General features: G+C 45.1%; 1 protein-coding gene across 6 annotated transcripts in view; it reads right to left on the reverse strand.

Moving 5' to 3' along the window:
- LUZP1 (leucine zipper protein 1) overlaps nucleotides 1-27,757 on the reverse strand; it is a 101,219-nt gene that overhangs the window by 19,383 nt on the left and 54,079 nt on the right. For 2 of the 6 annotated variants that reach the window (XM_062190603.1, XM_062190607.1), the window contains exons 1-2: nucleotides 22,593-22,722; nucleotides 14,424-14,528 (exon numbers count right to left, since the gene is read on the reverse strand). The gene's annotated coding sequence lies outside the window, so the exon portion shown is untranslated. Of the gene's footprint in view, nucleotides 1-1,886; nucleotides 2,004-2,813; nucleotides 2,859-14,423; nucleotides 14,529-22,592; nucleotides 22,723-27,757 lie in introns of those variants that run through there. The other 4 variants (XM_062190606.1, XM_062190604.1, XM_062190608.1 and 1 more) reach the window with 3 other exon arrangements.

Consider the following 27,757-nt stretch of genomic DNA (forward strand, 5'->3'; position numbering starts at 1 on the left):
TGTCTATAGAGTGATTTAAGTATTTCCTCATAAATATGTTTAAATCATTATATACCTTAAAAAGATGAATTTTATGATGCAATAAATTATATCTCAAAAAGCTGTTGCTTGTTCCTCCAGAACAACGTCCAAACTTCCCTCCAAGACATAGGAAGCCCTCGGGCTTTTGTCCTGCCTAGTCTTCCGCCTGTCCCCACTGGACACATCAGCTCCTAGCACTGTCTCTTACCTCTGGGCCACTATCAACTGCTTTCTCATTGTTTTAGATCCCACCTTAGACAATGCGGCCTTCTGGAAGTTCCTGGAGTACTTCCTGCCTAGAACTCCAGGCCAGGCCCTGCCTGCTGCGCCGATTCTACCACGGCACCCAGCACACTGCATGATGTCTGAGTAATCATTTTGTCTCTTCAGCTTTTTTTTCTTAATCACCACTGAATTCTCGCTCCCCAGCAGGAAGCTCAGCACACAATAATGCTTAAAATTTGATGAATAAATGGCTGAATGAACTTCCTAGTTATTAAATGGCCAGTCAGCCCTTCAGCACTGACCATTAACAGAGGATATTAAAAACAATGCAAATAGGCCGGCGCCACAGCTCAATAGGCTAATCCTCCACCTGAGGCACCAGCACACCTGGTTCTAGTCCCGGTCGGGATGCTGGATTCTGTCCTGGTTGCCCCTCTTCCTGTCCAGCTCTCTGCTGTGGCCCGGGAAGGCAGTGGAGGATGGCCCAGGGCCTTGGGCTCTGCACCCGCATGGGAGACCAGGAGAAACACCTGGCTCCTGGCTTCGGGAGCACAGTGCGCCGGCCGCAGCGGCCATTGGGGGGTGAACCAACGGAAAAGGAAGACCTTTCTCTCTGTCTCTCTCTCTCTCACTGTCCACTCTGCCTGTCAAAAAAAAAATATATATATATATATAAAGGATTTATTAAAAAATGCAAATGACCTACTCATGGGTTACAAAGGAGAAAACAGTTGGCAAGCGTGGCCACACACAGCAGAGAATACCAGGTCCTATAGCGAGGGCACTGAGTTGTCTCACTGAAGCCTTGAACCATTTGCACAGTGTCTCAATCAAAAACGCTGCCCCTGGCCTGATGGATAACGTCCCTTCAAGCTTGTAGAGCTACGCCATGGAAGTTAAACGTAAGTGCCAAAAACCATACCACTCAGAGGCGCCCAGCCCTAGCTACTCCAAGTGTCAGAGAAGAAGCAAATAGTATTTCTGGATCTTCCTCCACTGCTTAGAATTTGGACTTCAAGCCAAAGGGGAGTTAAAGATCATTTAGCCCACTGGATTTCAGACTGGATTCGGTCAGTTCCCTCGGGTCATTTAGGGGAAAGAAAACAGGGACGGTTTGAGCAGGCAGAGCCCCAGGCTCCTCACCCCAGTCAACCACAGCAACTCATTTCAGCTTCTTATTTGGAGCCTGTTCCCCCCAGGACTATGTCAAAAGAAGAGCTCTACATCTTCTACTTAAAATAAAACCACCTATCTGGCCCAACTCCTTTATTCTAAAAATGAGGAAAGAGAGACTCAAGTATATACTGTATTTTCTCTAGCAATTTAGCAAAGCTGAGGACCTCTGTCTCCTGACTTCTCCTATCTTGCAAAATCACATCCTGCAAACTCTCGGGCATTTGTACAAAGTGAGGGGTTCTGAGCACTACTCTAATTGTATACAGACCAGCAACAACCAAGGAGTAGAAAGGAACAAATAAGTACAACCGCCAATTAGTACTAACATACTCCAGACAATACAGTAAATATCTTAATTAAAAAGATTTTTTTAAATGTAACTACCTTCTACATATGCTTTCCCAGGAATCTCAGATTCACTGTTACTTTAAATTTCTTAAGTGACTTCTCTGGGCTTTCCTTACCTGCACAAAGATATGGTAATCCCTTGGCATGTAGAGTGCTTAGCAGGACACACTGCACACTGTCACAACAAACAGTAGCTATTACTATGATTCTACTCAGCCAGCACAATATCCTTATAAGGAAAAGACCCGTGATCTTGCCCAAGGTCACATCGCTAGTCAGGACAATCAGTGAATCCACGTCCACCTACTTCAAATAAATAAATAAATCTTTTAAAAAGATTTGAGGGTTTTTTTTTTAAAGATTTATTTATTTATTTATTTGAAAGTCAGAGTTACACAGATAGAGAAGGAAAGGCAGAGGGAGGGAGGGAGACAGAGAGAGAGAGAGAGAGAGAGAGAGGTCTTCCATCTGCTGGTTCACTCCCCAGATGGCCACAGCAGCCAGAGCTGCGCCAATCCGAAGCCAGGAGCCAGGAGCTTCTTCCGGATATTCCCATGCAGGTGCAGGGGGCTCAAGGACTTCGGCCATCTTCCACTGTTTTCCCAGGCCACAGCAGAGAGCTGGATTGGAAGTGGGGCAGTAGGGACACAAACCGGCACCCACATGGGATGTTGGCACTGCAGGTGGCGGCTTTACCAGCTACGCCACAGTGCCGGGCCCTGAAAAGATTTGTTAAAAAGGCAGTTACAAAGAGAGAGGTGGAGAGACAGACAGATCTTCCATCCGCTGGTTCACTCCCCAAATGGCTGCAAAAGCCAGGAACTTCTTCCGGGTCTCCCATGTAGGTGCAGAGGCCCAAGGACTTGGGCCATCTTCCAGTGCTTCCTCAGGCACATCAGCAAGGAGTTGGATCAGAAGTGGAGCAGCTGGGACTCAAACCGGCACCCACATGGGATGCCAGCACCACAGGCAGGGTCTTTGCCTGCTATGCCACAGCACCAGCCCCAATAAATAGATCTTTTTTAAAAATAAGAGTACTATACCATTTGGCTAAGTCATTGATCTTCTCTATACTTCAGTTCCTTCCCCTGGGGGGGGGTGGGGGGTGGGAAGGAATATCAACCTGATCTACCTTATGCAACACTATGCAATAAAGTCAGCAAAAGCACTTTGAAAAGTCCCACACATACCTAAGGTAAGTTTTCACCAGGCTGAATTCTCCTAAAATAAGCAACTAATTAAGATCATCCTTTCTACCCAAGTAAACAAGGAAATGTATTAAAAACAGGGTTAGAATGGCACCTATGTCTGACCTTCCGGCCTTAAAGACAGCTAGAGAAAATGTTCGACTGCCATCCACAAAGGGAGGAGACGGACATCTCTCTTCCCAGGCTCTCCCTCGCTCCCTGGTAAGTATATATTCACCCAGGCAAAATTCATTTATTCAGTAGGTTTTATGAAGCATCTATGATGCACCTAGCATTTTGCCAAGTGTTAGGGAAATAATTAGGACCTGCCCCTTGCAGGAATCAGATATAATCAATTATAAAGTAATGATAAAGAAGCCATCCCTGATCAGATTACATAACACAGCACTCGCTCTCCTTCTTCTCCCTTCTCAGCCTGCTTGTTTCCCTAAGCACATTTTACCACCATCCATGTGGCTCAGAAGTGATTAACTGTGCCTGAGGGTGGCTTCTGGGAAGGAAACGGTATTAAGCCTCAGAAAATCACAGAAAAAAGAGGAAAGGACCGTGCCAGCTTGTAATGTCAGCTTCCCCTGCATCAGTGTCTAGCTCAGCTCCAGTTCATACTAGGAAAATACAGCGCCTACTGTTTCTAACTTGGGGCTCCTTTTTGCCAATACTCTTGAACCCAGGTCCAAGGGGCCCCATCCAGCATTCTGGAAACTGGCTCTTCTTCCTGTCCTGGCAGATCAGGAAGGTCTGAAATAGAACATAATCAAACCTGCCCTGCCCCTTCTCCCAACACAGCTGCCATGATTCACTTCCTGTTCCAAAGAGCCATTTAAAGCCGGGTGGGCAAACTTGTTCTTTAAAGTTTGATAGAATACATAAAATCATACAGTTCAGTATAACAGTAAATATTTTAGGCTTTGTAGGAACTAAGTAAGGTCTTTGTCTTAACAACCCAGCTCTGATCCTGTACATACACAGTAAATACACCCATCTAAAGCAAATGAACACAGTTGGATTTCAGCTAAACTTTATTTACAAAAATGAGGCCGTGGGTATGCAGGCCAGAGTTTTGCTAAGCCCTGATCTAAAGCGGAGCTACCTGAATTTTATTTATTTTTTTTTAAGATTTATTTACTTGAGTGGCAGAGTACAGAAAGAGAGGTCTTCTATCTGCTGGTTCACTCTCCAAACGGCTGCAACAGATGGAGTGAACATGTCTTAATGTGTCCTCTGTTCTTAAGCATTTCAAACCGACCCTCTCATAAGAGGAACGCACCATCCTAAACTCTGCGGAGACTTCTATCACACTACTCATGATACCTGTTAGCTTCCTTAGGGTCTCCTACATGGGTCAGGGGACCAAGCACTTGAGCCATCTTCCACGGCTTTCCCAGGCCATAGCAGAGAGCTGGATCAGAAGTGGAGCAGCTGGGTCTCGAACTGGCGCCCATATGGGATGCCAGCACTTCAGACCAGGGTGGAACATGCTGCACCACAGCGCTGGCCCCAGGATAATTTTTTATTTATTTATTTATTTATTTTTTTGACAGGCAGAGTGGACAGTGAGAGAGACAGACAGAGAGGAAGGTCTTCCTTTTCCGTTGGTTCACCCTCCAATGGCCGGCGCACCGCGCTGATCCGAAGCCAGGAGCCAGGTGCCAGGTGCTTCTCCTGGTCTCCCATGGGGTGCAGGGCCCAAGCACTTGGGCCATCCTCCACTGCACTCCCGGGCCACAGCAGAGAGCTGGCCTGGAAGAGGGACAACCGGGACAGAATCTGGTGCCCCAACCAGGACTAGAACCCGGTGTGCCGGCGCCGCTAGGCGGAGGATTAGCCTGTTGAGCCATGGCGCCGGCCTCCCAGGCTAATTATTTTTAAGTAGCCTCCTCTCCACCTCTCCTAGTTACCTGTATTTAAAAAACCTTGGGGCCGGCTCCATGGCGCAGTAGGTTAATCCTCCACCTGTGGTGCCGGCATCCCATATGGGCACCGGTTCTAGTCCCAGGTGCTCCACTTCCAATCCAGCTCTCTGCTGTGGCCCTTGGAAGCAGCAGAAGATGGCCCAAGGGCTTGGGCCCCTGCACTCGCATGGGAGACCGAGAAGAAGCACCTGGCTCCCGGCTTTGAATCGGCACAGCTCCAGCCATCAGGGCCATCTGGGGAGTGAACCAACAGAAGCGAGACCTTTCTCTCTGTCTCTCCCTCTCACTGTAACTCTGTCAAATAAATAAATAAAATCTTTAAAAAAAAATAAGGGGCCAGCGCCATGGCTCACTTGGTTAATCCTCTGCCTGTGGCGCCAGCATCCCATAGGGGCGCCAGGTTCTAGTCCCGGTTGCTCCTCTTCCACTCCAGCTCTCTGCTGTGGCCCAGGAGGGCAGTGGAGGATGGTCCAAGTGCTTGGGCCCTGCACCTGCATGGGAGACCAGGAGGAAGCACCTGGCTCCTGGCTTTGGATCGGCGTAGCTCCGGCTGTGGCGGCCATCTAGGGGGTGAACCAACGGAAGGAAGACATTTCTCTCTCTCTCTCTCACTGTCTAACTCTGTCAAATAAAAATAAAAAAATAAAAAGTAAAAGTAAAAAAACCTCATGGGGGCCAGCAGCATGGTGTAGCAAGTAAAGCTGCCGCCTGCTATGCCAACATCCCACATGGTTGCTGGTTTGAGTCCCAGCTCCTCTACCTCCAATCCAGCTCCCTGCTAATGTGCCATTTGGGGAGTGAACTAGCAGTTGGAAGATCTCTCTGTGTGTCTCTCCCTCTCTCACAGTAACTTTGCCATTCAAATAAATAAATAAACTTAAAAAAAAAAAAAACCTTAGACGGTCTAATCCTACCTCCCCCTAACTGCTTGGGTGTTTGGATTTCATTACTGGGCTTCGGCCATTTTCCCCAGAACCACAAATCTATGTATTTGGACATGCAAACCTCTGGATTAGTAGTCCAACTAGAATTCAGAGATTCTTCGGGTTGGAAAGATTTAGATCATCTATTCCAACCTCCCATTCAGTGCCAAAGTTACCCAGCAAGCAGCAGTCATTCAGCGCCTGTTCAAACACTTCTAATGGCAGGAAGGATATCACTTGCTCCCAAAGCAAAAGATTCTCTCTCTGGACAACTCTAAGGTAAGGCGCTCTTATTTTTCTTAGCACATTTAATCACCTCATCACTTGTGAATTTAATTACTGACTTTTTTTTTTTAAAGAATTATTTTATTTATTTGAAAGACAGAGAGAGAAAGGTAGAGCCAGAGAGTTCTTCCATTCCGCTGGTTCACTCTCCAAATGACCGCAACAACCAGAGCTGAGCCGATCCGAAGCCAGGAGCCAGGAGCTTCCTCTAGGTCTCCCACGTGGGTGCAGGGGCCCAAGAACTTGTGCCATCTTCTACTGCTTTCTCAGTTCACAGCAGAGAGCTGGATCAGAAGAGGAACAACCAGGACTCAAAACAGCGCCCACATGGGATATGGGCGCTGCAGGCTGGGACTCTAACCCACCACGACACAGTGCCAGCCCCAATTACTGACTTTTTATCAGCATGTTAGATGCTTGAGTTCAGCAACATGGTTTTCGTGTTTGCGGCTGTTTTTTATTACTATGGATCTTGAACAATATATGGTACCCAGAGACATAAAGTAACTGCTTACTAGAAAGAAGGGGGAGGCAGGGGAAAACAAAACAACGCTGGATCTGGGGAACCTCAGGCAACTCAGGATGCTGACCTGAGGCACCTGCCCAGGCAGAGTGAGTAACTGAAAATGTCTGATATCTCACAGCCAAGTGCTGGGCTGAGGGTGTAATGTTTGAGGAACATTTATAAATCTCTTTCTCTCTCCTCTCCCCTTCCTTCAGGCCTCCTCTGGGCCATTCTAACAGTGCACATCTTTTGCGTTCTCTGTTCTCCGAAGGCATTTCAAACTGACCCTCTCCCTAGGAGAAACACACCACCCTAAACTCTGCGGAGACGTCTATCACTCTACTTATGACACCTGTTAACATATCTGTCATCCTCTATCAGGCGCTGAACTCTAAGAGCAGTGGCTGTGTCACCTTCATTTTTGTGTCCTGGACACTGAATACAGGGATGGACCAATATAGACATCTTACAGATGTTTGGTAAATAAACGAAGATTATGTTTTTGTTGTATTCTACACTGACCAAACTACATCTAGGGGACTTTCATACCTGAACATCACACTCTAGGAAAGATACTTTAACCTACAGCCTAAGTGACTACAAAAGCAAGTATCACAGAAGATGAGGCCATGGATGTAACTAAGTGACAGGGGCCAGGTAGGACTATACCCTACTTTTTATATGAAATCTCTTAAATGTAGCCAACTATTTGAATTTTAAAAAAATAAGAACTACAAAGAACAGCAGTATATAGATTCTCTTGAAGCAGCTATGGGAAGCACATCTGCAAGTTGTTTTGGACAAAGGAACCTAAGCAAGGAAGTGACACAGCAGAACTGCATTTCTGAAAGACCATTCTAACAGAATAAGCCAAGGTGCCACCGTGGTAGTCAAAGCAGGCAACAGGGTAAGGGCCTGAACCAGGACAGCAGCGATGGGGTAAAGTGCTGGGGATGCAAATGAAAGACAACCTGGTCTATCCAGCCCCAACGATAAAGTCCAAGACCTCATAAGCTAGTCTGGCAGCCACATTATCAATCTGTAGGTTCCTAATGGCTTAAATTTTTTAGATAGTTGATTAACACATAAAACGAGTACTTTTTATGGGTATCGTGTGATGTCAACACACGTAAACAGCCCAAGATGAGCAAACCAGGCAATTACTTCCATTCCTCTGACTTTTTTTTTTTTTTTTACAGGCAAGTGCACAGTGAGAGAGAGAGAGAAAGGTCTTCCTTTTTCCGTTGGTTCACCCTCTAATGGCCGCTGCAGCTGGTGTACCACGCTGATCTGAAGCCAGGAGCCAGGTGCTTCTCCTGGTCTCCCATGTGGGTGCAGGGCCCAAGCACTTGGGCCATCCTCCATTGCACTCCCAGGCCACAGCAGAGAGCTGGACTGGAAGAGGAACGACCGGGACAGAATCCGGTGCCCCAACTGGGACTAGAACCCAGGATGCCAGCGGCGCAGACGGAGGATTAGCCTAGTGAGCCACAGCACCGGCCTCCTTTGCCTTTTCTTTATGTCTGGAGCCTACCAGCTCCTCTCAAGTTCTTTATACCACATATAACACATTATTGTGAACTACAGCTGCCCCACTGTGCTGCGATAAACACTGTAACATTATTTCTGTTTATCTGTGTTTTGGTACCCATTATCCAATCTTCCCTCCACCCTTCCCAACCTCTAGTAGTCACCATCCGATGTGCAGACTGACATACGAGAGAGAACATGTGGTATTTGTCTGTGTCTGGTTTATTTCACTTAATGACCTCCAGTTCAATCCATTTTGCTGTACATATTGATTCTTTTTCTGAAATAAACTGTTAAACCTAAATAATTTTAATAGTCTGAATACAGGACTTAATTCTTATTTCTTTTGTAGGTAGTACAGTGCAATGATTAAAGATTATTACACACTCTGGATGGAGCCAGACAGCCTAAGTCTCAACTTTGATTTTACTACTTACTAGCTGTGTGCCACTGATGAAGTCATCTGATTTCTCTGTTTCAATACCTACCTTATGTAGGGTTTTGGTAGCTGTGAATGAGTAAACAATGAATTGCCTAGGCTAGTTTCTGGTCAATATTAAGTGTTACGTAAGGGGCCAGAGTTGTGGTGTAGCGGGTTGGACTGCCACCGGCGACACCAGCATCCCATATGGGGGCTGGCTGGAGTCCTGGCTGCTCTACTTCTAATCCAGCTCCTGGCTGATGCTTCTGGGAAAGTAGCAGAGGATGGCCAGGTGCTTGGGCCCCTGCACCTACGTGGGAGACCTGGAAGAAGCTCCTGGCTCCCTGCCTCAGCCTGGCCCAGCACAGCCATCACAGCCATTTGGGAAGTGAACCAACAGATAGAAGATCGATCGATCGATCGATCTCTCTCTCTCTCTCTCTCTCTCTCTCCCTCTCCCTCTCTCCCTCTCTCCCTCTCTCCCTCTCTCTAACTCTGGCTTTCAAATAAAATAAATAAATCTTTGGCCAGCACCGTGGCTTACTAGGCTAATCCTCTGCCTGTGATGCAGGCACCCCAGGTTCTAGTCCTGATTGGGGCCACCGGATTCTGTCCCAGTTGCTCCTCTTCCAGTCCAGCTCTCTGCTGTGGCCTGGGGGTGGGCAGTGGAGGATGGCCCAAGTGCTTGGGCCCTGCACCTGTATGGGAGACCAGGAGATGCACCTGGCTCCTGGCTTCAGATCGGCGCAGTGCGCTGGCTGTAGCAGCCATTTGGGGGGTGAACCAACGGAAGGAAGACCTTTCTATCTCTCACTAACTCTGCCTGTCAAAAACAAACAAACAAACAATAAATAAATCTTTAGAAAAAAAAAGTGTTGGGGACGGCGCTGTGACACAGTAGGTTAAGCCTCTGCCTGCAGCACCGGCATCCCATATGGGCACCAGTTCGTGTCCTGGCTGCTCCATTTCTAATCCAGCTCCCTGCTTATGGCCTGGGAAAGCAATAGAAGATGGCCCAAGTGTTTTGGCCCCTGTATCCACGTGGGAGACCCAGAAGAAGCTCCTGGTTCCTGGCTTTGGATTGGCCCAGCTCCAGCCATTGCGGCCATTTGGGGGAGTGAACCAGTAGATGGAAGAACTCTCTCTCTGTATCTCCCTCTGTCTGTAACTCTGCCTCTCAAATAAATACATCCAAAAAAAAAAGTTGTGTTTTAGCTTAAATTATTATTTTTTCCTTCAACGTTTTAGTTTCATTCTCTAAATGTTCTCTATACTGTACAGTTTGCAAACATTCACTATGAATCTGACAGGCAAGTCTTTATATAACTTTATCCAAACTAAGGTACAAACTATTTAACAAAATAATAAACCAAGAATAGCTCTCTAGACTGTCACTAATCAGTCAACTCACTGTCACTGATCTATTAATCAGCACTACAATACCTGCATGCAATTGTTTTAATTAGCTCCAAAGCCAGATCAAAAGTTTCTTGGAATCACATTTAAAAATTAAATATCTATTTTTAGCAAACTACTTTGTAGTATATTCCTGATTCTCCAGCCCAAAAATATTTCTAAAAAGGAAATGCCCTGGGTGAGTGTTCAACCTACTGGTTAAGATACCCGGGGAACATATCAGAGTACCTGACATCTATGCCTGGCTCTGGCTCCTGACTCCAGTTTCCTGCTAATGTAGGTCTCAGGAGGCAGTGGTGATGGCTCAAATAATTGGATTCTTGCCACCCACACGGTTGAGACCAGGATTGAGTTCCTGGTTCCTGACCTTGGCCCTAGTCCAGTCCTGGCCATTTAGGGAGTGAACCACCAGATGGGAGCTTACTAACTCTGTCTGACTCATGGTTATAACATGACAGTGCTGCATGACAGTTACCTCTGGGGGTTTTTCCCTTTGTTTTTGCTTATCTCTATTTCCTAGTATTTCCATAATGAACTTACACTGATTGTGTAATTTAAATAAAATCATGGCAAAACAAAGAAAAAAGAATTGTAATCAGCATGACTGTGAACGCAAGCTAGCTTCTTGGCACAGGGTGGGGGTAGGGAGTAGGGGTATCACTGTGTTTTTACCTTTTGCTCAATTTTAGAATTTTACTAGGGATCACTGTGAAGCTTCCAATGATACCCGCAAACCCATGTGACCCACAGATTAACTCCAGAGTTAATCCTCTATGAGAATTAGATTAGAATTTGACTCAATCTTCGAAATACGTCTAGAATCCATTACTTCCTAGCTATCCACCATTATCACCGAGTCCAAGCCATCGTCATGCCTCACCTGAACTACTGTTTACTGCAAAAGCGTCCTTAGGTTTGCCTGAATCTAGCATTGCCCATGCTTCCTGCACTCCACAGCCTATCCTCCCACAGCAACCTGAGTAAGCCTTTTTTTTTTTTTTTTTTGACTGCCCCAAATGGTTTATTAAGTATGAATTTTACAACCATTACTTGATTTAGTGGTGCAGCCTCCTCCAGGCCACACTAGAAGAACCACCAATAGTGTGATGGAACTTGTGGCCCTTTCCAAGGCCATGACTCCTGTGGCCTGTAGATGTCAGCCCACACATTTCCCTGAGCTTGTGGACTGGTTTGTCGGGAGGTAGGTGCCTGGTGTGGCAGTTAAGATGCTGCTTGGGGAGCTGGTGCCATGGTGTAGCGGGTAAAGCCACCACCTGCAGTGCCAGCATCCCATATGGGCACTGGTTCAAGCCCTGGCTGCTCTCTACTTCCGATCCAGCTCCCTGCTGTGGCCTGGGAAAGCAGTAGAAGATGGCCCAAGTCCTTGGGCCCCTGCACCCACGAGGGAGACCCGGAAGAAGCTCCTGGCTCCAGATCAGCACAGCTCCACCTGTTGCAATCATCTGAGGAGTGAACCAATGGATGGAAGACCTTTCTCTTTCTCTCTGCCTCTCTGTCACTATGCCTTTCAAATAAATAAATAAATCGTTTAAGAAAAAATATGGTGCTTGGGACAAACTGCAGCCCACATCGGAGTGCCTGGATTCAAGTCCTAGCTCCACGTGTCAAATCCAGCTTCCTGCTAACGCATAACCTGGGAAGTAGCAGGTGATGGCTCAAGAAGCTGGGTCCCTGCCATTCATGTGGGAGGCCTAGATCAGGTTCCAGATTTCTGGCGTTGATCCCAACTATGGGCTGTTGCAGGCCTTTGGGGAGTAAACTAGCAGATGGGAAATACCTCTCACTCCCTCTCTGTCTCTGTCTCTGCTTGCCTTTCAAATAAAATAAATATACTTTTTAAAATTTAAAAGCATACAAAAACATAAGTCAGGTCATGTCCCCCCTCAGCGCAGAGTAAAATGTACTAGAAAGGTGCTACCTTGGCTGTAAGGCCCTGTATGATCTGGGTACTGATCACACATCCCCTTCTATTCTTTCCCTAAGATTCCACTACTCCACTCCAGCCACACTGGCCTCCCTGTGGGGCCTTGGTCATGGATTCCAACTTTCAGATCTAAGCTGAAAATATCACTTCATCAGAGGTTTACTCTAATCATCTTATATGAAATAGCATTCTCTCAGCTCTCCATCACATTGTCAGCTCATCTTGACTTTTTTTTAAGAGGGAAATAGACAGACAGACATACACTTCCATATACTAGGTCACTCCCCCAAACACTTGCAACAGTCAGGACTAGATCAGCCTGAAGCCAGAAGCTCAATCCAGGTTTCCATGTAGGTGGGCAGGGACCTAATTTCTTGAGCCATTATCACTGTCTCCCAAGGTCTACAATGCCAGGAAGCTAGAGTCAGGAGCCAGGGGAGGGTAATGAACCCAGGTATTCCGATATGGGACATGGGCATCTTAATCAGTGTCTTAACCAATAGGTTAAATGCCTCTCCACCTAACTCTTTTAAATTCTTAGTATGTATCCCCTGGCAGAAGTTACTTAACTACTTACTTGTTTATATCTAGTTATTCATTTATTTTTATGTTTCTAACCATTAAGCTACGACTTCTATTTTCTTAATGTCGTATACTGAGCTCCAACAATTGGGCAAACCAAGAAGTGGCCAGTGTTTATCATCAGAACATCAATCCCATCACATAGCAAAATATTCTATGTACAGTAGGAAGTAAAAGTTTCTGTTAATGAAAATGATTATTTTCTCCCAAATTTCACTAGTATTTTAAAAATCAGGGGCAGGAATTCAGCCTCGATTTTAAATAAAAGCACCCACATTCCACATGGGGGTGCTTGTGTTTGATTTCCAGTTCCAGCTCCTACATCCAGCTTTCTCCTAATGCAGATGCTAGGAGACAGCAGGATGGCTCAACTGAGTCCCTGCCACCCTAGGAGACAGCAGTGATGGCTCAGTCGGGTCCCTGCCACCCCCACGGGAGAGCCAGACTTCCTAGCTCCCAGCTTCGCCTGTACCCAGCCCCAGCCACTGCAGGCAACTGGGGAGTAAACCAGCAGAGGGGAGCACACGCTCTTTCTCTGAAGCAAAACAAAACACATCGGTCCTCACAGAAAGCCACCAACTACTGGCTATTACTCAACCAGAAATTAATTCCATAACCCAGTTCCATGAGGTAGGAAAAAAGCTGCAAGGAAAGGAACAGAGCAACAAATATGAACCAATTAAAAAGCCAAACGTTTGCCTTGAAGTGTCTCACTCCTTCAAGGAGCGTTCTGTGTTATCCCTAATTACACCTATTTCCTACCAGTGGCTGACATGTCAGTGGGTGGCCTTGTTAGCATTCCTTTCCCATACCAGTCACTCCAATGACCAAAACCTATTTACCAAACTCATTCTAGACTGCCCTGTTGCTCTACTTTCCAAGAAAGCTTTTCTCTATTATCTAGCTATCAGTAATGATCAAAACCATGAGGTCCTGGGGCCGGCGCTGTGGGGTAGCAGGTAAAGCCACTGTCTGCAGTGCCAGTATCGCATATGGGTGCCGGTTCGAGTCCTGGCTGCTCCACTTCCTATCCAGCTCCCTGGTATGGCCTGGGAAAGCAGTACAAGATGACACAACTCCTTGGGCCCCTGAACCCACACGGGAGACCCAGAAGAAGCTCCGGGCTCCTGGCTTCAGATTGGCTCAGCTCTGGCCGTTGCAGATGATTGGGGAGTGAACCATCGGATGGAAGACCTCTCTATGTGCAACTCTTTCAAATAAATAATCTTTAAAAAAAACAAAAACAAAAAAAAACCCATTAGGTCGTTTGGCCACTCACTGCTCAAGTTCTCACTTCTCTCTCAATAGTGCTCTCCACTGTCCTCGCCAAGACCAAACAATAAAATACTGGCACACAAAATCCAGAAAAGTGCTAAGAAAAAGAGACAGTTGTTGATCAAAAGATTCTTATTTTACTCTGCTTTTTATTTAAAAGGCAAAGTGACAGAGAGACAGAAAAAGAAAGAGATCTTCCATTGGTTGGTTCACTGTCCAAATGGCTGCAACAGCCTGAGCTGAGCCACGCCAAAGCCAGGAACCAGGAATCCATCCACATCTCCCACGTGGATGGCAGGGGCCCAAGGACTAGAGCCATCTTCCGCGGCTTTCGGAGGCACATTAGCAGGGGGCTAGATGGGAAGCAGAGCAGCTGAGACTTGAACTGGTGCTCTGATATGGAATTTGGCCTCACAGGCAGTGGCTTAATCTGCTGTACCATAGAGCATCCAGGTCTACTTCTTATGGTTGACTTCACAGAAGAATGTTTACCCTTAACATAGAGGAGTATTCAGCATAGTATTTGGTTCATAAAAGACCACCAGCATATACTGACTTTCCTCACCTTTGCCATAGCAGAACAACTATGGAGGTCTCAAAATCCACCCAGTTCTAAGGAAAGCCCAGGCTTCCCTGGTCAGCATACTTACCATTTAGGTAACTTCACTTTCTGTCACTACTTCTGGCTGCTCCTCTGATGCTTGTAGTCCTGGAAACAGCAGCTCAGTATCATCAGATGGCAGGTGCCTCTTGACCTGGATGGAAAACAAACAGAAAGGAAGACACAGGTAAAGCATGAGTCACACCAAGATTGAGCTGGCTAAAAAGACTGTCCCGAAGATCTCCACATACAGTGTGTGTCAAAAAAGGGACAAGGTGAGACCCGAGTCTAGATGCAGACCTGAGGGAAGCTGGCTGTGTCTGACTCGGGAGAGGAGGAGGAGTTTGGCTCCAAAGACTTCCCCTCTTCTAATCGTAATCATTTCCTATCAGATGATACGGTCCCTAGGTACAGTATACTGTGTGTCCTGCAATGAACAGATTGATACACTCTCCCACAGCCTAAAAACTTAACAAACACATCTTACAAGCTGGGAAGCATCCCAGAAATCAACCAGTTAAATACTTTTAAGGAAGGAAACTAAAGCTTGGGATGGGTGAGTCACAGTTACTTATGGGCAAAACTAAGATTCTACTAAAAATAAAATGTCTGGAAGATGGGTAAGGGAAAAAAAACAAAACCCAAACATCTGTGGGTACCTACCACACCCTGGGCACTAAGTTTTATTTTAATAAAGACCATTTTACCACCCCCACCTTATAGATTAAAAAAAAAATCTAAATTTTAAAAAGTTAAGCAACTTGACCAAGAGCACACAGCTAGAAAAATAGTCAGGATGTAAACTCAAGCCTATCTGACCACAAAAGCCCTCACCATGCTTACTCTCATTCTGTTTCCTTCCAGACTGGGTCCCCAGAAGGACCCTAAATCATTCAACATCAGTGAGAACTAAAAAGAAAGCTTCTCTGTCTACAAACCCACTCTCTAGTTTTGTAACGAGCAGCCTTCCAACCCACTGAATCCCTAAACGGTGAGTTCTTAAAAGGGTAGGCATTTGGCCAAGTGGCTAAGATAACCAATTAAGACACTCGTGCCCCACATCAGAGTACCCGGGGTCCAATTTCTGGCTCTGGCTCCTGACTCCTGCTAATTCAGACCCTTGGGAGACAGCAGTGATAGCTCAAGTAATTTTTTTTTTTTTTAAAGATTTAATTTACTTGAAAGAGTTACAGAGAGAGGTAGAGCCAGAGAGAGAGAGAGGTCTTCCATCCGTTGGTTCACTCCCCAGATGACTGCAACAGCCAGAGCTGAGCTGATCCGAAGCAGGAGCCAGGAGTTTTCTCTGGGTCTCCCATACTGGTGCGGGGGCCCAAGGACTTGGGCCATCTTCTACTGCTTTTCCAGGTCATAACAGAGAGCTGGATCAGAAGTAAAGCAGCTGGGACTCAAACCTGTGCCCATATGGGATGCCAGCGCTGTAGGCTGGCCCCAGTAATTGGGTTCTTGCCATCCACGTGGGAGACCTAGCTTGAGTTCAGATCCTGAATTCAGCTGGCCTAACTCCAAGTACTGCAAGCATCTGAGGAGTGAACCAGCAGATGGAAGTTTTCATTCTCTCTGTATGTCTCTCTCTCCTCTTCCCCTCCCTCTCAAATAAATATATAGTTGGAGCAGGTGCTGTGGCATAGCAGGTAAAGCTGCCACCTGTAGTGCCAGCATCCCATATGGGCATTGGTTCAAGTCCCAGCTGTTCTACTTCCAATCTCACACTCTGCTATGGCCTGGGAAAGCAGTAAAAGATGGCCCAAGTCCTTGGGTCCCTGCACCAACATGGGAGACCTGGAAGAAGCTCCTGGCTCCTGGCTTTGGACCAGCCCAGCTCCAGTCATTGCGGCCATTTGGGGAGTGGACCAGCAGATGAAAGACCAACTGACCTCTCTTCCTGCCTCTGCCTCTCTGTAACTCAGCCTGTCAAATAAAATAAATAAATAAAAAGAATTGGCCGGCGCCATGGCTCACTAGGCTAATCCTCCGCCTGCGGTGCCAGCACCCCGGATTCTAGTCCCGGTTGGGGTGCTGGATTCTGTCCCAGTTGCTCCTCTTCCAGTCCAGCTCTCTGCTGTGGCCTGGGAAGGCAGTGGAGGATGGCCCAAGTGCTTGGGCCCTGCACCCCATGGAAGACCAGGAGGAAGCTTCTGGCTTCGGATAGGAGCTGCGCGCCAGCTGCAGCGGCCATTAGGGGGGTGAACCACTGGAAGGAAGACCTTTCTCTCTGTCTCGCTCTCACTAACTCTGCCTGTCAAAATAAATAAATAAATAAATAAATAGAATTAAAAATAGTTACTAGAGGTGGAAGATATGGTCTAATCTGTCTACCCTGGTCTTGAGGAAGAATGGAAAGGTAACTTCTAAGCTACGGGTACATCTAAAGCTCTTAAACACAGTCTTACATTCAAACTATTCCCCTCATTTCATCACCACAGCTTATCCCTCCATACGCATCCTCACAAGCCACTCTTTAACTCCTTACGAGACTGCTGGTCCCCTTAGTTCCATTCCACACCTCTACCAACCCACCCAAAACACTCAGACACACCACAGAATCCAGCCCTGCCTCTGTCTTACTGGAGAACTTTTAAAATAGAGAAAATAATAAAATCATAGTTTTAAAAAACAGCTTTATTTAAAAGGCAGAGTAAGAAACAGAGAAAGGAAATACTGGAGGGAAGGCAAGAGACGGGAAGGAAGAAGGAAGGTAAGCAGGAGGAAAGAAAAAGGAAAGGCTACGTAAATGCAGTGTCTGTCCGCTTCGGTCTCTGTAGCCCTAAAGTGACAGCCGTGCCCCTGCTGAAAGCTACTGCCCCAGAACCCACCACCACTGCCAAATCTGCTGACACGTTACTAAGGCCCAGGGGGCTTTTCTCTTCAAAACAGGATGGAATGCACTGCCAAAAGCCAAACAAACAGGAACTCCAGATGAATCGGATTTGTTTTCAACTGTCTACATTCTCTCCTTGGTTCCAAAGGGTCGAAGCAAACAGCAAGAGATTTCTTTCCTTTGTTTCTGAATGCCATTTACTTCTGGCATCCTCAGCGTACCGGCCCTCTGTCCCTAGAAACAACAGGATGTGTGTGTGAACATCCTCAAACTCTGCAGCGCTATCCTTCTGGAGAGCGCTGTCTGACACAGCCACCACATCACTTCCTCCAGGCTCCTAGCTCTTTTGGTGCTTCTCATTGTTGCTGTGGGTGGTGGTGACAGGAGTGTGCGGATAGGAGGCTGTCTAGAAGCAGAGATGAAAGAAAGGACCCCTGATGGCTCATGAGAGCCTAGAGTGAGTGAGTCCTAGGGAGAAGAGACGTACCCAAGGTTACAAGTTCAAGAGAAAATGACTGAGTCCTTTTACTCCAGAACAATTAGATAATTGATAAAAATGCTATTAGGGAATTCTGCTTCTAAACCCTCCCACAGATAAGAATCATAAACTCCAGATAGGGGCCAGCGCTGTGGCGCAGCGGGTCAATGCCCTAGCCTGAAGCGCCGGCATCCCATATGGGCGCCGGTTCTAGTCCCGGCTGCTCACTTCCAATCCAGCTCTCTGCTATGGCCTGGGAAAGCAGTGGAAGATGGCCAAGTCCTTGGGCCCCTGCACCCGCGTGGGAGACCCAGAAGAAGCTCCTGGCTCCTGGCTTCAGATTGGCACAGCTCTGGCCATTGCAGCATTCTGAGGAATGAACCATCAGATGGAAGACCTCTCTCTCTCTGCCTGTCCTCTCTCTGTGTGAACTCTTTCAGATAAATAAATAAATCTTTAAAAAAAAATTCCAGATAAAATAAAAAAAAAAAACTATCTGAAGTGAACAAAGGCTGGCTGATTTCAGAGAACAGCTGAAAACTGAAGAAGGACTGGAATGGGTAAATTCCCTTTGTGGAGCTACAACCTTCAGGCCCGGCTGAAGTTCCAATTCAAAAACCCTAGAGGAGCTGGCAGGCTCCAAACATAAAGAGAAAAGGAAATGGAAATACTAACTGTCTGATTTGATCAGTCTGCCTAATAAAAATGTGTAAATATAACAGATAATCAAAAATTTAAAACAAATGGGGCTGGCACTGTGGCGCAGCAGGTTAAAGACCCGGCCTGCTGTGCCAGCATCCCATATGGGTGCCAGTTTGGGTCCCAGCTGCTCCACTTCCAATTCAGCTCTCTGCTGTGGCCTGGGAAAGCAGTGGAAGATGGCCCAAGTGCTTGGGCCCCTGCACCCACGTGAGAGACCTGGAAGAAGCTCCCGGCTCCTGGCTTCGGATCAGCTCAGCTCTGGCGGTTGCAGTCATTTGGGAAGTGAAATCAGAGGATGGAAGACCTCTCTCTCTCTCTCTGTAAGTCTTTCAGGTAAATAAAATAAATCTTAAAAAAATAAATAAGTTATTTCTTTAAAAAAAAAAAAAACAGTCTTAAGACTGTGGTCCTGAGGACAGAAACAGATCAGGACCACAGTAAGAAGAAAGGACAGAGAAGGAGAGTCCCAGACTTCACATGTACACTCTGACCTCTGAGCCACAGCGCACAGGAAGAATCCAGAGACCTCAGCTCAGAGCTGGTGTTGCGGTATGGCAGGTTAGACCACTGCCTGCAGTGCGTATGGATGCTGGTTCAAGCTCCACCTGCTCTACTTCCAATCCAAGTCCTTACTAATGCACCTGAGAAAGCAGCAGGGGATGGCCCAAATCCTTGGGCCCCTGCACCCATGTGGGAGACCTGGAAGGAGCAGCTCCTGGCTCCGGCCCAGCCCCGGCTGTTGTGGTCATTTGGGAAGTAAACTAGAGGATGGAAGACCGATCTCTCGATCTCTCAATCTCTCCCCGAGCCCATGCCCCAAAACTCTGCCTTTCAAATAAATAAATCTTTAAAAAAAAAAAAAAAATATATATATATATATATATATATATATATATATATATATATATATATATATATATACTTCAACTAAGGACAAAAGAGCTGCCCTGAATTTTGAACTACTAACTACCGCTGTAGGTATATTTGAGTTTTTAATTTGGGGTCTGATTGCCTACTAAAATAAAAATATCTACAATACAATACTCACAGTGTCTTGATATAATCTCAAAATTAAACCTATTTGCAAGGGAAAAGACAATCAGCAGAAGGCAACTCCAAAATGCCGAGACGAAGATATTAATGCCCTAATGACGCTCTATGAAGTCATAGAAAATACAAGTATGTTCAAAATGAAGGGAAAATGAACAGCAAATTTCAGCAGAGAAACTGAAAACTTAAGTGGAAATTTGAGAATAGAAATATGGCATCTGGGAGTTTTAACTTCACTGAATGGGCTTAAGAAAAGAGCGTGTGACTAGAGTCGTGGCACAGCGGGGTAAGCCGCCGACGGCATCGCTGGCATCTCCCTGCTACTGTGCCTGGAAAGCAGTGAAAGACAGCCCAGTGCTTGGCTTCCTGTACCCACGGAGACCCAGCTGAAGTTCTGACACTGGGGAAGTAAACCCAGCAAACGGAAGGTCTCCCCCCACCACCACCACTCTGTAACTCTTTCAACTTACACCTCTCTGTAACTCTGCCTTTCAAATAAATAAATCTTTAAAAAAAATTGAGTTAAGATAACCATAATATCCGAAGTCTAAGGAGGCAAATCTAGCGCTGCATCGTATACTGGAGTTGTTTCTCCTCCTTAAATGCTGAGGCACCACTGAAGTGTTCAGGGAAAAACCAGGAGGGACTGTTATGGCTTTTCTGCCCTGGTCAGTCCCTTCACCACACCAGGCTGGTGGGCCAGGGGGTCTGGCCCCGAACAGTGCCAGCAGCTTTGCCAAGAGCCAATTCAGTGCCACCTCAGTTGATAAAAGCAGCTAAACGTAACGTCATCATAGCTCTGCCCACTAAGTCACTTCACGGAGGCGTTGAGAACTCCAACAAACATGGAAGAACATAGCTGCAGAAGACAAGTCAGTTCCCAGAAGCCTTGCCTTCTCCTCATCCTCTCCTCCCAACCTCCCGTTCCACAACGAGAAGAGAATCCAGAGCAAGCGATCTTTTCTGACTAAAGCTAGAAACTTAATTTGGTGTAAACAGCCTCGGGTGGGGACTGAGAAGCCTGGGTAGCAATCTGGTTCTGTCACTGACACACTGCTGGACCTCAAATAAGATCTCCTGGATACTTGCTGGGTCTCAGTTTCATTAGTGGAACAAAAGGCCAGACCAAATGATATACAATAATGACAAGGTACTGACTTTTCTAATAATAACACGAATTACATCACCACCCATATTATCTCTATCCTTAACTATGAAAACAAGGTCCCAGAAGGCAGAGGTAGAAATATGTCAATTCATTTGATTCAGCAGAGCATCTCAGTGTTCTAAAACTATTCACATTTAAAAAACAGTAAATTAATATTTAAAGTCTTATCACTAATCCTGAAATTGTGTCAATAATGGAATTTTCAATACCTATATATGATAGATGGCTGCTAAAACAATGTCTTTCATCTGAAAGTGCTCCTAATTATTCCAGGATAACTTTTTATTTAATCTATATAACCCTTAGGAGAAGGCAGATACTCTTATCCTGCAGATGATCAGAGACTTGTGACAGGAGGGGACAGAATCCAGCAATCTTGCTGCTGTGCAGTAGGTTCTTTTTTACCAAAGAACCAGGAGTATAAACAAGACTGGAATTAAAAGAAAGGACTTGGGGCCAGCATTGTGACACGGTGGGTTAAGCCACCACCTCTAAGGCTGACATCCTATATTTGAGTGCCACACACCCCAGCTGTCACTCTTTAGATCCCGCTAATATGCCTGGAAAGGGAACAGAGGTGGCCACCTTTTGGAGAGACCAGGATGGAGCTCCTGGCTTTGGCCTGGACTAGCCCTAGCTATTCGGTCCATTTGGAGAGTAAACCCATGGGTAGAAGATCTGTGTCTCTCCTCTATCACTCTGCCTTTCAAATAAATAATTTTAAAAATTTGTTTAAAAAAAAAGGAAGGACTTAATTTTCAGGCACTTTGGGAGCAGTTATTAATACAATTGACAAGACTGAGATTAGTGCACCTGTTTGAAAGCTGGCACTCAAAGTACCGGCTCTGCCGTTTCTTTTTCTAACAAGTAGTCTACAATTGAGACTAGGCTTCCTGCAATTAGTCCATGTTTGGGAGGTTTAGCAATAGAACCACATGTCTGAAATTGTTAGTTATTCACCTGCTTTAAGAAAGTTGGCTGAATCAAAAAGAATATGCTGGGTATCTTTAACCTCTAGGAGTCTATTATTAAGATGTCATGAGGTCACAAGGATTATAGCAGATATAGCAAATGTAGTTAAACAGCAAGTCACCATAACTATCCTAGGGAGAAAGGAACAAAGAGTTTCATTACCTAATCAGATAAATACTATATGTTTATAAATGATGAAGAAATAAAGGCTCAAAGTCACAAAGCTGGTAAGTCCTAAAGTGGATTCTCACTCAGGGATTTCTGCTCCAACTTTGCTTTCTTGTCTCCATTACGTCAATTCTCTCTCAAATCTTGCCCTCAGGAAAGCCAGTCCTCACAAATTTACATAAAGTTGATGTGTAATTTGCTCACTCTTTTTCTTTAATTCATTTATTCATTCAAATAATGACTGACTGCATACAGTGTACCAAGCTTTGAAGTAAGCACTGGGGATAAAAAGTTGAGTAGAAAACAGTTTTTATGGCATTTTATAATTTAATGCAACAGAAAAACACTGATTAAAGAATCACATTATTGGGGCAGGGATTTGGCACAGCAGTTAAGATGCCATTAGAGATGCCCACAAACCACAATGGAGTGCCTGGGTTTAAATCCTTACCCTTTTCCCAATTCCAACTTCCTACTAATGCAGATCCCTACACCCACATGGGAGATCCAGATTGAGTTCAGTCTCCTAGATTTGGTTGTTATGGGCATTTAAGGAGTGAACCAACAGATGGAAGATCCTCTCTCTGGTCTGTCTGTGCCTCTCTCTCTCTCTCAAATATGAGTGAATGAATGAATGAATTTGTAAAAGAACATTATTAAATATAAATCATATAAAAGGAATAGGTATTATTGCACAGTGGATTAAGCTGCTACTTGGGCTGCCTCCCATATCACAGTGCCAGTTCAAGTCCCAGCTACTCTGCTTCTGATCCAGCTTCCCGCTAATCCATCCTGGGAGACAGCAAATGATGGTTCAAGTGCTTGAGCTCCTGCTACTCACCTGGGAGACCCAGATGGGAGTTCCTGACTCCTGGCTTCAGCTGGTCTAGCCCTGGCTATTTACTGCAGGCACTTGAGGAGTGAACCAGAGGATGAAAAATCTCAATCTTCATCTCTATCTCACTTTCCGTCATTCTGCCTTTCAAATAGATGAAAGAAAAACTTTTTAAAAAATGCATATAAAATACAACTGGACAGAAAATTACTTAGGGAGGTCTAAGAAGGCTCCCCCTAGTGAGAATGTTTCAGGTCCAAGAGGAGCCTGGTAAGAACCCAGAAGGGGATTTCTGTAGCCACAGAATGAGAAAAAGGAGAAGGCTGAGGTGAAACGAGGCAGGAGAGACACCACGCATGCCCCTGGAAGCCAAACTGTGATTCTGGGTTTTTATCTGAAGAATAGTAGGAAGTCATTTAAGTATTAAAGAGAGGTAAGATGTATCCATTTCACAAAGTTAATTTTAGTTTCCACACAGATAACTGAAGGAAGGAAGAATGATGTCAAAAGATCAGTTAGGAGAGTGGTTCTGCAGTCCAGGGATATGATGGTAATAACAGCTAACAATAATGGGTGCATAGTGGGCACTTACCAGGTACCATTCTTGGCACTTCCTCTGAGTACATTTAATCCTTATAACCGCGCTATGAAACAGATACTATTATTCCCATCTTATAAAAGGAGAAAATTTAATTTAAACAAATTATACGTAGTCATAATCAGCCCCCTACAAACGTCTTTAAGTCACTTGTGCCCTATCCCCTCACCTTCTTCATACTGAAAACTTCATCCTAGTTAAAGCAAACTAACAACTTCTCTAGCCCTACACTAAGGCAGTTATGTGCCACCACAGAAAACTACAGATTTCACACTGACTGGTATCCTTTTTTGTTCTACCACAAGTTCCAAACAGCCCACCAGTGCTGCCAGCAGTCCTGCTACACTCTCCCTGATAGATTCACTTTCTCACTCTCCAAAATGGCCTTTTCACACCTTTTTCTCTGTCAATAAAACCTCCAGCCTCCATCAGCTGATGACTTTGTCACCAAGAAGCAACACTAAGACCCTCTCTTCTTACCTCCAAATCGAACATACCAACATTCTGCTTGCCCTACAATGACAATGAAAAGCCTTTGTTGGTAAGTACCACTCTTCATTAGGGAGTGGTACTTATTAACAGAGCACAACTCTACTAGGGAGCCAATTCCCTCTCATCTTCCTATGTATTACCCCATTCACTCTCTTACATCATCACTTTCCTGTCTTCATAGGCTCACACCCGTCAGCACGCAAACATGTTCTCAGAGAATGCTATTCAAGCTGCAGTCCACAAACAGCACTGGCTCACAAACTGTTATCATTATAACTACAGAAATTAAGAGTAAGCATTTAGACATTTGGGTGGCAAATTGCAACATCCAAGCATGTGACCAGTGGACCCTTCTGTCTATACCAGTGAACACTGGTAAACACTGATAAATGCACACAGTGAGTCCCAAGTGGAGTGAGCTGTGTAGAAATCACATACACTAGTGCCTGATAAAGGTCCCTGTCACAGTAGAAAAAAAAGCAATTGGTCCTGCATCAAAGGTTCCCCCACTAGAACAGTGCTTCTCGAACTTTAATGTGCACACAAATCAGCTGGGGATCTATTAAAATGAAAATTCTGATCCAGTAGGTCTAGGGTGAAGCCCGAGACTATTTCTGACAGGTCCCCACGCTGATCCAGAGATCACATTTGAGAAGCAAGCCTCTAGAACTTTCCAGCTTAAAAAAGGGGGAAAAAACACTTCCTTGATCTCATACCTCCTTCCAGCTACTCCAGTCCCACCTCTGCCCCTCTCCAAAGACCTGTCCACATTCATCTTCATTTCTGTACCTTTCATTCTCTCAGCGTCAATCTACTTCTGCTCTTCCCAATATACCACTGAGGCTGTTTAAGGCCTTATATTGCCAAATTCTATGGCCGCTTCTTTGTCTCTACCTTATTCAACCTCTGAACAGCACTAAATGCGAATAGCCACTCTCGCTCCACTGAAATGTGTTCTATTCAGCTCTAAGATCTCATCACACTTTCCTGATCTTATTCCGCCAGTTGATCCTCCCCACTCCTCTGTGCTGGCTCCTCTTCCTTTGCTTGATCAAGGTCAGCCCTGGCACTCTTTTTTTTTTTTTTTTTAACTGACCCTCCCTCTTCTTTGAGTAACTTCTTTCAGTCTCAATGATTTCCAAATGTTTATTTCCACCACTGACTTCTCTGAACTCCAGAAGCAAATTCAACATTTGACATCTCCACCTGGACGTGCAACTGACATCACATTCTTCATATGTTCACATACAGATTTGATATTCTTGGTGTCCACTTTTCACCCTTCTCTTCTCAAACCTATTCCTCTTTAAACCTTCCCCCATTTCAGCTCACAGCACCACCATCCACTCAACCATCCAGACCAAACACCCAGATTCACCCTGGACTTTTCTTTACTTCATACCCCACAGACAGATCCATTAGCAAGTCCTACCAATTCTACTTTCCCTCTTGCTCTCTACACCCCCATTAGCACCACAGTCCAAGCTACTGGACTCAGCCTATTACAACAGCTTTCTTAAGCTTCCCTACTACCAGTTGTCCCCAACAAGACTATTCTCCAAACAGTACATTAAACATCTAGAAATTTAATCAGATCAAGATTCTATCATGTAAAAAACAAATCTTTAATGGCTTTCCATTTCACTTAGAATAATACAAAGTGTTCACCAGAGCCGACAAGGCCCTACAAGATATGGCCACTACCTACCTTTCTCACTTCATTTTCTATTAGCTCTTCTCCTCACTCCTGCTCTAGGTATTCCCTCTTCAACCAGTCATTCAAGGGTCAGTATAAATTTAACCATCTCAGTAAAGCCTTGACCAGCCAGCATAAAGTAGTTCCCCATCTCTAATATTAATTACCTTTGTTTAGCACTTAACGCTAAATGATACCGTTCACTTATTGTTTGTCTCTCAGCCCCTACTCACCCCACCACCTTCATCTAACTCATCACTATATCCCCAGTACCTAGAAGTGTATCCAATTGACAATAAACACACAGATTACAGCCCAGAGAACTGATCTGGGCTGCAGACAAATTAGTGATCCATGTGCACGGAGGTGTGGTCACTAAAGTCAATGGAGAAGACTGCAATTATCCAAGGAGAATGTCTACTGTCAGGGGCCTGAGGGAGAGAACAGTTAGTAGCTGTAGAAAGGAAGATGAGCCTGCAAAGAAACAACAGAGAAGTAGAAGGAAGGACAGGATAGTGTCATGTCACAGGAGTCACGAGAAGTGTGCTTCCAGAAAGAGTGGTCAAGAGTGTCAACTGCTCTGAAGAAACGCCTGTAGAATTCACCATAAAGAGGACAGTGACGACCTTAGGAAGACCATCTGTGTGTCCCAGTGCTAGAACAGAGCCGTCGCTGGACTGGAGGACACAGAATAAGCAGAGTGAGGGCAGTGAATAGATAGCTTTCAGAAAGTTTGTCTATGTGGAAGTGAATGTGACAAGGAAAAGATACAGCATTAAGAAAAGGGTTTTCCATTGTTTTTGTTTAAGGGAGCTATACCCTAGCACTGTCACATGTACAAGCTACAAGTCTTAATAGGTACAAGCAATCCAAAGGTTTCAAACCTTTTTGCTTTCACATTCCACTTAAATCAGTACCTTGGACTAATTCCTAAGTGACCAGAAGTTTTTTGTTTATGCATGCATCTTATCTCCCTTATTGCAGTGGAAGACTAAAAATGGCCTTTTAGGGGAGGGCACTGTGGTGCAGTAGTTAAGCATCTGCTTGGGACACCTACATCCCATAAAAGAGTATGTGGGTCAAGTTTTACCTCCACTTCTGATATGGCTTCCTGCTCATGAGCACCCTGGGAGGCAGCAGATGATGGCCTAAACACTTAAGTCCCTTCCACTGCATGGGAGATTCTGACTTCAGCCTGGCCCAGACTTGGCTTTTGTGGGCATTTGGGGAGTGAACCAACACAATGGAAGATCTTTCCTTTTTTTCTCTCCCCCTCCCTCCCTCCCCTCTCTGTTACTCTGCCTTGAGAAAGAAAGAAAGACAAGACAGAAGGAAAGAAGGAAAGGAAGGAAGGAAGGAAGGAAGGAAGGAAGGAAGGAAGGAAGGAAGGAAGGAAGGAAGGAAGGAAGGAAGGAAGGAAGGGAGGGAGGAAAGAAAGGAAGAAAGGAAGAAAGGAACTCTTCTATATACTTTCCTAGGTGCTATCTAGAACAGAATAGTTGGCTACCCATATTACAGAGCTTGGGTAAAAAAGATTTTCATATTTTGCAGGATCACTGTTATTTCTACCTCCAGCAACAAGCTTTTTATTATTTTTCACTTTTAAATGACACAATTATACACATTTATGGAGTACAGTATATTTAAAAACTTATATATTTTCCACATACACTGTCCACTCTTCCTACTGCCTAGGTAACATACTGTAATGGAAAAAGCACATGTGTTATTGAAAGTCAGGGGATCTGCGTTCCAACTCTAACTTGGTCACATAATTCATAGGTGATTAGACTTCACAACCTCAGATTCTTCAACTGTACACAGAGATTACAAATGGCATTTCAAAAAGTATGGAGATACATGTAATTAAAAGGTAAGTTTAACTTTCTTCTTATCACCATTCTGACTAAGCCTTAGATATTTTTATTTAGTTTCTCTTTCCTTCTGTCTATATGCATCAGGAAGCTCATGGAAAAAGAACCTTGAGAAACTAATTTGCCCAGTTCTAGCAGAAATGACTTTAAAGAAGTACTAGAGAGGTGGGTGGGTGGGTGGGTGGGGCAAGAGGTGTAAGCAAGCAGCATATGAAACAGCAGGGAGGGTACAATGTCAGAAGAAACAGGCTCCCAGCCTACTCCCTGCCTGTTTCTTTCTTTTAGTAAGTCACACTTGCCGACAAGTCTCAAGCCAGTGCTTTCAGTATTAAAAACAAAACAGAAACAGCACTGACACTCACACCCATACCAGGCAGTACAACCGGCAATGGTATCCTGAGTTCTAGTCTTGTCTCTGATTTACTAATTCTGTAAGTCTTGTAGGATTATTATAATTCTTTGAGTTAAAGATTCCTTATTTGTAAAACAAATGACAATGTGTCTCAACTAC

Source organism: Lepus europaeus, chromosome 5 (genome assembly GCF_033115175.1).
Source record: "Lepus europaeus isolate LE1 chromosome 5, mLepTim1.pri, whole genome shotgun sequence".
NCBI classification, from domain to species: Eukaryota; Metazoa; Chordata; class Mammalia; order Lagomorpha; family Leporidae; genus Lepus; species Lepus europaeus.